The 12,919-nt window shown below is 39.6% G+C and overlaps 1 protein-coding gene across 4 annotated transcripts in view; it reads left to right on the top strand.

The window, feature by feature from the left end:
- bcl9 (BCL9 transcription coactivator) overlaps positions 1-12,919 on the top strand; it is a 99,718-nt gene that overhangs the window by 65,145 nt on the left and 21,654 nt on the right. For all 4 annotated transcript variants that reach the window (XM_058380996.1, XM_058380995.1, XM_058380997.1 and 1 more), the window contains exon 3: positions 8,954-9,026. The gene's annotated coding sequence lies outside the window, so the exon portion shown is untranslated. The remainder of the gene's footprint in view (positions 1-8,953; positions 9,027-12,919) is intronic.

Genomic DNA, 12,919 nt, shown 5'->3' with positions numbered 1-12,919 from the left:
ACCTCTCCGGGTTGTGGAAAGGTCCAGCTGCGCCAGCGTGTTCTCTCCATGCCAGGAGCAGGTTGTGTCACTTCACCAGTGTGCCAAGAAGAGTGTGTGTGTGTGTGTGTGTGTGTGTTGAGCCAGCTTGCTAAATGGGCCAGGGCTTAACCAGTTTTGCTGGACTTCACCGTGTGTATTTTTAATTGCGAACACTGCTGTGCCTTTAAAGTGGCAATTATTGGAAAGAAGCAGTTGGCTAATAATTTTCTGCTGGCCTCCAAACCCGAGCGCTAGCTCTTTCTCCGCTTCGTTCGGTTTTAGACCCGGCCATGTCTGAACACATCCTCTGTGTCTCCTGATGACTTCTGCTGATACTCCTTTTGTGAACTTGTGCGTGTATTTCATGTGAAGTGTTTGACTATAAAGAGCATCTGTGAAGCACGCTTTTGGAGAGGGAATAAGAGGGTGCATGTGCTCGCACGTGTGCACCGTTACGTGCCAGTGCACATCACCCCTCTCACCAGCTGGCCGCCTGACATCATGCCTGCGTGGCGCCAAAGCCTTTGGCAGCTCGTCTCTGCCCACGCGCGAGAAAGAGAAGGAAAAGGAAGAGTGGGAACCACACACTGGACGCACAGACACTCGAGCGAACAAAGACGAGAGGTATCTCGTGAAGAATGAAGGAACAGAGAGAAGGAGAAGGAGAGTACATTCATCTCCTGGGGGTTAGCAAGTTCACTTCTGCTTTTGGGCAGCAGACGTTTGGAAAATCTCCAGGCTTTATGAAGCAAGAAAACACTGGGAATTCTGACATCCTCGGCATGTTGAATAGAGGAAGTAGTAACGGGGAGGGGGGAGGGGCAATACATGCTCACTGTCCTCATTTTTGTTTTTTTGCATCCTGCTGGGCTTCCTGGGAAATAGGAAACGGCGCTCGTCTTGGAGGAGGGAAGTGGACGTGTCTCCCACAAGCTCTCAAGTTTCCAGTCTTATTAAACTGCCTGCGTTAACTATTGTGTTTCCATTCTGTCAGAAGCAACAGGGGAACTCGAGAGAGCAGATATCTGAGCTTTAACTACGTGCGTGACTTGAATATTTTTTTCCGCCATGGTCCGTTCTCATTCCTAAAGCTTTCTGTTAGTGTAGAAGATGTGAAGATTTTGGTGATGTACATTAAATCTGTAACACTTCTTTAAAAATGGATTTAAAAAGTTTCGGTTCATTAAAACATCAGAAATTCCAAACTGTGTTTAAATCACATGACCATGAGAAATGTCACGGCTTTAAGAAATGCAAATGTCACCAAGGCAACAGAGGGGCTTTTCTCTTCCTCTTCCTTTCCTCTTCCTTTCCTTTCCTTTCCTTTCCCTTCCCTTCCCTTCCCTTCCCTTTTCCAATCTTCCTTTTTTGTCTTTGTTTCTTTCTTTGTTCTTCCTTTCACTTTTTCATCCCTTCCTCTTCTTCTTCGTTTTTTTCCCTCTCTTTACTTTCTTTATGCGCTTTTGTTCCTTTCCTAACATTCTTCTTTCTTTTTCTTCCTCTTCCATTCTCTTTCCTTCCTTCATGCCCTTTTATTTCCTTTCCATTTCCTATCTTTCTTCCTTTTTCCCCTCCTCTCTTTCTTCCTCTTTTTTTCGCTTTCCTACCTCTTCATTCTTTTCTCCCTTTTACTTTTTCCCTTCATCCCCTCCCTTCCTCTTCTTCTTCGTTTTTCCCCCCTTTACTTTCTTTATGCGCTTTTGTTCCTTTCCCTTTCCTAACATTCTTCTTTTTCTTCCTCTTCCATTCTTTCCTTCCTTCATGCCCTTTTATTTCCTTTCCATTTCCTATCTTTCTTCCCCCCCCTTTCTCTTAGTTCTTTTCTCCCTTAGCTTCTTCCCTTCATCCCATCCCTTCCTCCTCTTCTTCTTCTTCTTCTTCTTCTTCTTCTTCTTCTTCTTCTTCTTCTTCTTCGTCCCCCCCCCCCTCTTTACTTTCTTTATGCGCTCTTGTTCCTTTCCTTTTCCTACCCTTCTTCTTTCTTTTTCTTCCTTTTGCTTCCTTCATGCCCTTTTTGTTCCTATCCGTTTCCTGTCTTCCTTCCTTCCTTTTTCCTCTCTCTTTCTTTCGCTTTCCTTCCTCTTCATCTTTACTCTTCCTCCTCTTTGTTTATTTTCCCCTTTTCCTTTCTTTATTCCTTTTTCCCCCCTTTTCCTTTTTAAGTCCTTCCTCTTCCTTGTCCTCCCGCCTTTCTTCCACCCAGCATGGGACCTGGGAGGGAAATGGAGAAGGTGCAGTAAGGAAGTTCATCAGAATCAAATCAGCCATGTTCTAAACTGAAATATTTCTTAACATGAGATGAGAGACGAGGCCACTTTCAGACCAGCCACATGCCAACATTGTTCTTCTTTCTCCATCTGTGTGTGTGTGTGTGTGTGTGTGTGTGGTGATGGCTGTACTGGGAGAACGAGGAGGATTGGGATAATGATGAAGACGAATGTTGGCTGTCTAGTGGGCTGACAGCCCAAAAACATGGCTTTAAACTGCTGTCAGTCCACAGGCTGCTCTGTCAGTTTCCTCTCACACCACACAACCCGTCTCCTCTTCCTCTTCCTCCTTCCCTTCCTCCTACTCTTCATCCCTCCATCCCCAGACCCACTCATTCATTTCATTTATTCTTTCGTGTTTGACTCGCCATCACTCTGAGCAGCCATTTTTCAATTCATCACTCAATCACGGTCCTTTTGTTTTTCCGGCATTCCTCCTGCCTTTAACTCTGTGTATCGTATCACTTCTTCTCTTCATCCCTCCATCTGTCTGTGTATCAGAAGCAAAGCTAGGGAGGGACTGGACTGGAATATGTCTTCTTCCTTTCTCTCTTTATCCGTGTCACCATCTCTGTTTGCGTCTCGGTCTTTCTCTGTGTCTTGTATTCACACCTCATTTTCTGTTTCTCTCGCTGTTTCTCTGTCTCCTGCTCTCTCTCTCTTCATTCTCTTATCCTCTTCCTCTCTGTGTCCATCTCTCTCTCACGTTCAATCATTTTCACTCTTTCCGTGTCTCTGTCTGTCTCTCACTTGCTCGCTCTCTCTCTCTCTCTCTCTCTCTCTCTCTCTCTCTCTCTATTTCTTTGTCTCTCTCTCTGTCGGTGTCTCTCTCTCTGTCTCTCACTCTCTGTATGTCCCTGTCTTTCTCTGTCTCTGTGTTAATGTCTGTCTCTCTCTCTCTCTGTATGTTTCGGTCTCTATTTCTTTGTCTCTCTTTCTGTCTGTCTGTCTCTCTCCACTCTCTCTCTCTCTCTCTCTCTCTGTTTCTGTCTCTCTCCACTGTGTCCCCCCCTTTCTCTTTGTCTGTCTGTCTGTCTCTCTCCACAGTCTCTCTCTTTCTCTCGCTCTCTCTTTTTCTGTCTCTATTTCTTTCTCTCTCACTCTCTCTGTCTGTCTCTCTCCACTGTCTCTCTCTCTCTCTCACTCTCTCTGTCTGTCTCTCTCCACTCTCTCTCTCTCCCTCTCCCTCACCACTGTCTCTGTTTCTGTCTCTATTTCTTTGTCTCTCTCTCTCTCGTGTGAACAGGTTTGTTTGAACGTGTGTGGAATGTTTTTGTGAGAGCACTAGGAGTATGAGTATGCGTCACTCCAGCAACTCGTCAGACAGTGTTTTTTTTTTATTCCCCCTAAATTGCATGTGCATGTATGTGCATGAGGACACTGGTGTCTGATGGACTGTTGCAGCTTTAATATTTGCATGCTGTCTAACACCTAAGGCTATCTGTCATGTTGTCATGTAGTTGTGACTCGCACCACGTCTCTCTCTCTATCCCTCTCTCTCTCTGTCTCACATTTCCTTTTCATCAGTCTGATTGGATTCATTAATAGCTTCTTATTGGAGGAGTAAAGCATGGAGTCTAGAGTACAGTAATATCTAGCTCACAGGAATGCTGAGAGACGAGTGATTACACAATGTACAATATGATCACAAAAGGAATAATTGCATTTAATAATAATTAACTATATTCTTTGGTAATACCCAGTCTGATTACTGTACTGGTTAAGTATGTGAGAAATGTTTGTGTGTTTTTTTTTTTTTTTTTTTTATTGGTTAAAAATAATCTTCCCGTCAGATGGATTTAATATTTGTTTAAGGAATTAAGTCTTATTTCAATATTATAGCCTCGGATTTGGTATTGTATACACTGCTACAGAAAAATCCTGTTCAAGAAATTTTTTTTTTTTTTTATTGTCAATATGTGTACAGTCATTTGTTTACCCACAGGATTGTTTAATTTAATTTTCTGTTTGTTTATTTATTTATTTATTTTTATATACAATTCTTAAGCCATTTTTTTCGTGATTTTATTTTTAGATTATTACTTGTAATGTTCCTGGGAAATCTTGACATACTGGGATTATACTGATCCTAATAAAGATACGGATTATACTTTTTCAAACAAACCACGCAGAAAGATGTCAAATGATATGAGTAAGATCCTTTAGATCTGCCATCGAAGACATTTCCTATGTTCTTGCTTCTGTCATCACTCAGTTTCATTTTCTCCATGAGTTTGAGCTAATGATTTTCTTTCCCCCGGTCCAGTTTCGTTTGCGTTTCCGTATACGATCGCCGTATTCGTAGCTAAGCCGCGAGTTTCACTTCATCGTATGCCATCATACTGTCAAAAGCTTCTAGATGAGGAGAAACAGCCAGAACTTTGTTATTGACTGTCTTTGGTGATTTAGCAAAGACAAGTTTCCAATGTATTTCACCTCCTGGGTTAGGGTTAGCGTTAGAGGAGACTGAATTGAGAAACCTGCCTAAAACTGAAAGAAACTGCAGTACAAACATCATCATGGAAGAAGGCAAGGTCTGTCGCAACCAACGATAGCGCTATTTACGCCCATGCGATACTTTTGCCCATCAAGTGATATTGTGTGGTTTGTCAGAGGTGCCGTGTTTTACCCATCTGAATTTGAATACCAGGAAATGGAAAGCTGAAATTCTGATCCATCACCTTGTTTTGATTTTCCCTAGTGTTTAGCCAAATGCCTGGCTGTCCTAATACTTTCGGATGTGACCGTATTATATATTCATTAGAAGCACACACACACTCAACTGGTGCTTATGATGGAGGAGGCGTCGAAGGAATGATGTTTTATTTATTTATTTTTTGTTAGTGGGTTGTAATTTGCCACTGGTGTCATTTGCATCGTAGTTGGATCACGCACGTTATTTATTTATACGTGACGCCTGGGTAAAAGTGATGCCTGTTTGCGGTAGGGGAACTGTTAAACAAATGCTCACCGTGCTGACGTGCGATTTAGTAAAATGATTTACTTAAAGCTTTACCAAGGACACGTTGTAGTTCTGGACTTTATTGCATATTTTTTAAAGATCGTGATCGAGTCAGGATGTTTAGTTCGGTGGAAGCTAAGAGACGTGCATTTATTATAATAAGGATCGTAACGGATCCTAACATCCAATCAGCTGCTTGTTGCTAGGCGAGTTTGAGAGTTGAAGCCCCTCCCCTTCTGCTGTTGTGTTAGCTTTTGTATATCATGTACATGAACACTAGAAGTACTAATGATCCTCTCAGGATGAAAAAGGTTACTAGACGTTGTTGTGCGCACCAAACGGAGCCATCGATATCAAGCGTCCGTGCTTCATCAAGAAGACTTTTCACGTATACGGATAATCGAATGGCGTACATGCAGAACATCTTCACCGAGCAGCAGAGTAGTGGATCATTTCTGTCATGCTGCCCCATAGCTGTGTCGGAGTCTGGCACCGTCAGCCATGCCACAGTTAAAGTCAAAGAGATCACATTACCACCACCCCCCCTCCCGTTCCCGTTCCCATGTATGATATCTTTATCTGTAAAATGTTTCTACTGCTCATTTCATATAAGGTTGAAAAACAGTAGATAGATTATTTTGTAAAGGTCATCTCTACGGTAACCATCCTGTCACGCTCCATGTGACCAGATCCGATTTGCATAATTAGACCTTCCATCGCCGGTCAGGGAAGAATCTGGAGATGTTTAGGCAGAAAACCTGGGTATAAGTTGGAGAAGTTCAGTCCAACGTGGTTTCTGTGATGAGAAATAGCATTAGGTGACGTGAAGTGTGCGACTCCCCATTAAGCTGTGCTTCTGTGTTTCTGTGACACGTTTATAAAGCAGCTCTGTAGTTTCAGCGCTCTACTCCACACTTTCAGTGGCGTGGGTTCTAAAGAGGCGTATTCACAGAGCTTAATGAACGGTAGTGGGATGCCCTTGACTGTTGGCCCTGCGCCAAGAGCTGAAGTTGGCATTGAAAAACAGTTTGTTTTTCTCTTCTTGTTTATTAATGAAGAAAATGCACTGCTGCTGGAGGCGCTGTCTCTCTCTCCCTCCCCTCAAGCAGCTTCTCAGAAGACTCCACCCTTGTAGTTACTTACTATATTTTTGAGTCTGATTCTTTCTCTCTCGCTCTCTCTCACTCACACACTCACACTCTCTCTCGCTCTCTCTCTCTGTGTGTGTGCTGGCAGTTGAGTGATCCGTGGGAGACATTTAGCTGAAAGTGGAAGACGGAGACATGTGTATCTGATATCAGAGTTCTCGTGTGTCTGTGTGTCACACTGTAGTTAATGTTTGCACTGGACAGTTTGCTTTAAAAAAAAAAAAAAAAAAACTCACTGTTTTGGTCACTCTCATGAAGAGGCTAGAACAAACCGCCACATTTTAGCGCTTGGTATTGTGATGCGTTTTCACCCCAGATTATCTTAAATCACTACGGGCTTGTGTAGAGATTTTATGAGTGTAGCAGTGAACCCACGCCTGGAGTGGACGCTTTACACCATGTCTGATCCCTAAACCTGAGCAGGGTTGGCTTGTTTAACTGGAACAGTAATGCTTGGGGTATTTTTATTTTTTTTTAATAGCAGAATGCCATGCGTCATCTCGCGCCGCTCTTTGTCATCAAAGACCAAAAGTGGAAAAATCTCGATCGGTATCGTAATTGTGTATTTGTTAATTTTAAAGGTTGACTCAGCTTTCGGTATCTATCCTCCGTCTTGCGTGTTCGGTGTAAAATAGCCTTTATCACTGACTGACGCATTTTATTACCGTAACCACAGGAATTCTGTAAATCCCCTTTACTGCTGTTACTGCAGATTTTTTTTTTTTAAAGAAAGGTTCCCTGTTTCTGTAGACGTCTTGAGATTAGTCTTGAGAAAGTTACACTGCCGCAGTTCCTGTTCTCATGAAGTTGGTCATACTGAAGGATCTGGACAGATTTCATTTCAATGATACAACTTGACAAAAAAAAAAAACTTTCTGGGCCTTTTAGGTATTCATATATTTCATAAAATTATGATAAACTGGTGAAAGAAAACGTGACACACTAAGGGCAGCGAGGAAGAATAACTATGTATGATTATGATATTTCTGCCACTTCACTGACCAGTAAGCTCTCATTATTGGTCTCGGTGGTGGCACGTGCATCATCACAATCCTTTAGAATTTTTTTATACTATACACGATGTGTATAAAAAAATATATGGGTTTGATGATGAACTGCTATGCTATGCAGTAGTTTTTGCTAAGAATCAGTTGAATGTTTATATAATGCCCAAATAAATTAAACAATATAGCACTTAATAATAAAATACTGAAAAATAGAGAATTTTTTCAAAAACAAACATTTTACGGGTTTAACGATTAATTATAAAATTGTAATACCACATCAGTTGCTTTTAGTCCTTTTGTAAATAAATAAACAAATAAATAAACAATAAGCACGTAAAAAAAACCCCCCAAAAATTGTAATACCACATCAGTTGCTTCCAGTCCTTTTGTAATTGAATTAAATAAATAAAAAATAAAGAAATCTTTAGCATATAAAATAAATGAATAAATCTTAAGCATGTAAAAAAATTGTAATACCACAGCAGTTGCGTTTAGCCATTTTGTAATTTAATTAATTCATTAAATCTTAAGCATGTAAAAAAAATAAATAAACAAATAAATATACATAAATATTAAACATGTAAAAAAAATATAAATCCTTAAGCAAGTAAAAAAAAATTGGAATACAGTTTAGTTCAGTTTCTTTCAGTCCTTTTGTAATTGAATTAAATAAATAATAAAAAAATCTTTAGCATGAAAAATAAACTAAATTAATAAATCTTAAGCATGTAAAAAAATTGTAATACTACATCAGTTGCATTTATTCATTTTGCAATTTAATGAATTAATTAAATCTTAAGCATGTAAATAAACAAATAGATAAATACATAAATATTAAACATGTAAAAAAAAATCCTTAAGCATGTAAAAAAAAAAAAAAATTGAAATACAGTTTACAGTTCAGTTTCTTTAAGTCCTTTTGTAAATAAATAAATAAATAAATAAATAAATAAATGAATGATATCCTAGACTAAATGCAGCACCATATTCCCAGTATCATGATGATGGTGGTTTCCACCGTCACGCCCTCATGCTCATCATGACGTATGTTGCTTACATAACCGAGTCATGTCTCTATGTCTTTGCTGGTTTCTTATTCATAACATTGCAATAACAAACTCTGAAAAATGGTGAGGTGAGAAATGAAATTCTCACTCTATTGTTTTTAAGGTTCTGGCAGTGCAACATGACCACAATTGTTTTTACTATTAAACATAACTGCGTTAGAAGTTGCCTCCGAGTTCTCACAGGAACACCGGAAATCCAGCAATCCAGTTCAATCACTAAAAGCACCAGGCTTTTTTTTTTTGTAAAAAAATAAACATATTTAAAGTGTTTCAGGGAGGATTTAGCCTTTAAGAAGGAGAAAAAAAACCATGCGCCTGGTTTTTAGTTATTGTAAGATGCAAGCATGTTACCATACTGCAATTCAGTTAAGCGAAGAAAATCTGCACTTACGGAGTCATGATTTCTGTTAAATTTACATAATCATAGTCTCTTTCTCTTTGTCTGTCTCTCTCTTTGTCTGTCTCTCCCTCTCTCTCTCAGATCATAGAGTGGTGTCCCGTTGCAGTGCAGAGACAGCCATGGCCACGGCTATATCGTGACACACAGAGACATGGTGAGTACTGCTGCTGCTGACATCTCCAGAGCCATGTCAAACAAAGGTCCCTCTGCAGGGGGCCCGCTGTGAGAGACAGAGCCATGTGTGAGAAAGTGGGATGGGGGTTGTGAGGGGGAAGCCGAGGAAAGGAGGAAAGCGCAAGGGGGAGGAAGAGTCTCACTGTTTTAAAGCAGATCTCCTGAAAGTCTCTTCCAGCTCACACTAGTCTGGTTGTTAATTCCGTAGTTAGCCCCTTGACTGACCACTGATGTGACGTCAGCGATCCCAGAAAGATGGTTTTGATTGTGGACATCTGTTGTGGAGACTATAGCTATGGAGGGAGCAATATTTGGATGGCAGAGGATAAAGAGTGAGGGAAAAATGGCCCAAGGGGTGGGTGTGGGTTGGAGTAACCCCTGTTTAAGGCCTCTAAATACTTAAGAATCCAGAAAACTCAGCGTGCATACAGGGGGAAAGAAAGAGAAGCACGGAAAATCGGCGAACACTTGGCCCCCATGGCCGCGCTTTTCCTCATGACTCCTCCCTTCACTTCTTTCCTAGCTTTAAGTATCAGAAGTAAAATGCAATCGAAATGAATATCAACCGGTTTCTGAAGCGCATTCTTGCAGCCGTTCTGTTTAAATATGGACTGAATTACGATGGACAAGCTGTTATCATCAACAATAAGGTGGTCTGTTAATATCAAAATATAACAGTCCAAAGTGTCTTATTCCACTTAAAAGTGTGTCGGCAAGATGGTTAGTTTTTTCCCCCCACAACGTGATTTGCTCTGAAACTGTTAGGTAGGGTCTACATTGAAATGATTCCCACCCATCTTCACTATACTCTGTCCTCAGGATCTACTGTGGCCTGAGACATGCGTGTTAAATTACAGTAAGTGCATTCAAACACAATGACGTATTAAAATTCTAATTTAATTTGGTCTACATAAACACATGACGTATAGTGAAAAGCTGTCTGTGAGAGAAGCAGAATAAAGTTGAATGAAATGAAATAAAATACTACTAGTACAATAAAAAATAGAATTTGTAGAATCTGTCCAAGCAAATTTGCAAAATGTTTTTATATAATTCTTTTTAGATATATAATATTTTTTAGATACATAATTTAGATGTATATAATTTTTTAAAGATGTATAATTTAGATATATATATTTTTAGATATAATTTTTTATTTATATTTTTTTTTTATATATATATATTTTTTAGATATATATATTTTTTTTAGATATATACTTTTTTTTTAAAGATGTATAATTTAGATATTTTTTAGATATATAATTCAGATATATAATTTTTTAAAGATGTATAATTTATATATTTCATTTTTTTTTCTCAGAAGCAGCTCAGAAGGACATGACGTAACCATTTTTCTCATTTTTTTTTTCTTGAATAAATTTGGTAGCTTTTAAACTGATTAGATAAACCAGTTCTCAGAAATTGTACAGATTTGTTCAGCGGATCAAAAATTAGTTGCAAATCTTTCTGAAATGGTAATCATTCATTTATCTGTGTGTGTGTAATTAACAGTCTTTAAATATAACAGCTTGTCCATCTACAAGCTCTAAATCTTTTATTCGATAATTATCCTCTCCATCTTGTCTACTTTATTAACGCACTGATTGATGGCTTAATTTGTTGATCTGCGTTCTGTTGGATGGCTCATATGGTGGGAAAAAGTTAAGCATCGTAATTGTATACCTTTTAGGCCACATAAACTAAACTATCCAAAAACATTTAAAGAAAAAGAAAAATGATAGCATCTTTTTCTGTGCCCATGACTACCTGCTTTGGCCTGCAGGAGCAGAATACTGTTGTTTGTTGTTAGTTTATTGTGAGTCCAGCAATGTTCTAGTGCTTTAGTTTTAGCCTTTGGCTGTTTTGTGGACTGCACTCAAGGAATCTCTTTGCTTGTATTGGGTTTAGTTGACCCACAAAGCCAAGCCGGTCAGATCGTGTCGGTTCTGCGGGACTGAATCCCGCCTTGAGCTCTCTAAAGCCAAAATTATACTTTTCAGCATGACTTCAAGGTGTTGTGTCAGGATGCATGAACCTGTGGGAGTCTTTAGTGTGCTGGAATAGATTTCTGTTTTTACTCTCTCTCTCTCTCTCTCTCTCTCTCTCTCACGCTCTCTTTCTCGTTGATTCCTTTAGAAATTGCAGTTGAATTCTCGTATGAGGCTCATATGATTCCTGTCTGTTACCAGGCAAGGGGGGGGTTAGGCAATGTGAACAGACACAATTTAATTTAGCTAGCACCAGAAAATGTGAGGTAATGTGCGCTAAATCTCTTTAACTCTATTGGTAGAGAACACACACAGAGCACCGTTCACACTGCCGTGTGTGTGTGTGTTCTAGACCACTAAACCTCGTGGCTTTTTATTAGTCTGATATTCCTTAGTTCTCCTGGAAACCTGGCTTTATCCTAAGTGTGAGAGATGCAACTAAAATGTCACAGCATATGTATCACAGCATATAAGTTTATGTAAGGCTGAAAAATGCTTTTGTTATTGCAGCTGTTATTAAAAAATGCAAATCAAGTCTATTTTGACTGATATTGGTATTAATACTGACTCTTCTTATAGACCATCTCTACTTTATCGTGTTATTAGTTTTTACCAAAACGATACTGAATTTTCGAATTCGTCATCTGCTTTTGCTAACAATACAGATACGCACTGGATTAGGGACAGGATGATCCATCAGCTATAGACAGCAGTCTGACAATTTTTTTTCGTCTAAATATAATATTGGTTGATGTTTGTTTTTTATTTTGAATCTTGCTGAAACAGTGAGCCAATCACTGACACCAAGCATGTGTCCATCAAAAGCTAGCAAGAGTTTTGAAGATGGTTAGCGCATCACCAGCAGTGAGCCATCAAACTGTCCAAATGTACAACAGTGGTGGTTAGTTCCAGAAATCAGTGATGCTTTTACCAATGCTTGGTTGTTGAGGAGAAATGTGGGATTCTGTCTTTTAATTTCTCACTATGTGCTTCTCACATAGAAGTGTGTGTGTATGTGTGTGTATGTATGTGTGTATATATATATAATAAATATATATAAATATTATCATAATCAGCTAATCAGGTAATGACCACCTGCCTAATATTGGGTTGCTGCCAAAACAGCCCTGACCCATCATGCACTGTGTATTCTGACACCTTTCTATCAGAACCTGCTTTAACTTCTTCAGCAATTTGAGCAACAGTAGCTCGTCTGTTGGATTGGATCACACGGGTCAGCCTTCGCTCCCCACGTGCATCAATGAGCCTTGACCACCCATGACCCTGTCACCGGTTCACCACTGTTCCTTCCTTGAACTACTTTTGATAGATACTGACCACTGCAGACCGGGAACACCCCACAAGAGCTGCAGTTTTGGAGATGCTTTGATCCAGTGGTCTAGCCATCACAATTTTGGCCCTTCATCAAACTCGCTCAAATCCTTATGCTGGACCATTTTTCCTCCTACTAACACATCAACATTATCCCACCCACTAACAGGTGCCATGATGAGGAGATAATCAGTCTTCTTCACGGCACCTCTCAGTGGTCATAATGTTATGGCTGATCATTGTATATAAAGATGTTGCTCTTCCCAAGCTCCAGCAAACAAAATGCAAAATAAGGTTTCTTTATTAAGATTTACAAACTCGTTTAATTTTGACTTCGGCTTGTTAACTAGTAGCTGTTAAACAGCTAACATTAGCTAGAAGGTCATATCTTAGGGAGCTGAACAGATTAGCTAGTAAGCTAGCTGCTAGTATCGCATGGAACATCTAACTTTCAGCTAGTTAGTTAGTAAAAGCAGCTGGCCTTAGCTAGGAGCTAGTACCTCAGGGAACTGATTAGATTAGCTAGTACGGAATATGCAACTTTCAGCTAGTT

The sequence above is a fragment of the Hemibagrus wyckioides genome, linkage group LG26 (genome assembly GCF_019097595.1).
Source record: "Hemibagrus wyckioides isolate EC202008001 linkage group LG26, SWU_Hwy_1.0, whole genome shotgun sequence".
In the NCBI taxonomy this organism is placed as follows: domain Eukaryota; kingdom Metazoa; phylum Chordata; class Actinopteri; order Siluriformes; family Bagridae; genus Hemibagrus; species Hemibagrus wyckioides.
The sequence above is the reverse complement of the archived record's forward strand: the minus strand, read 5'-3'. Positions and strand labels throughout refer to the sequence as shown.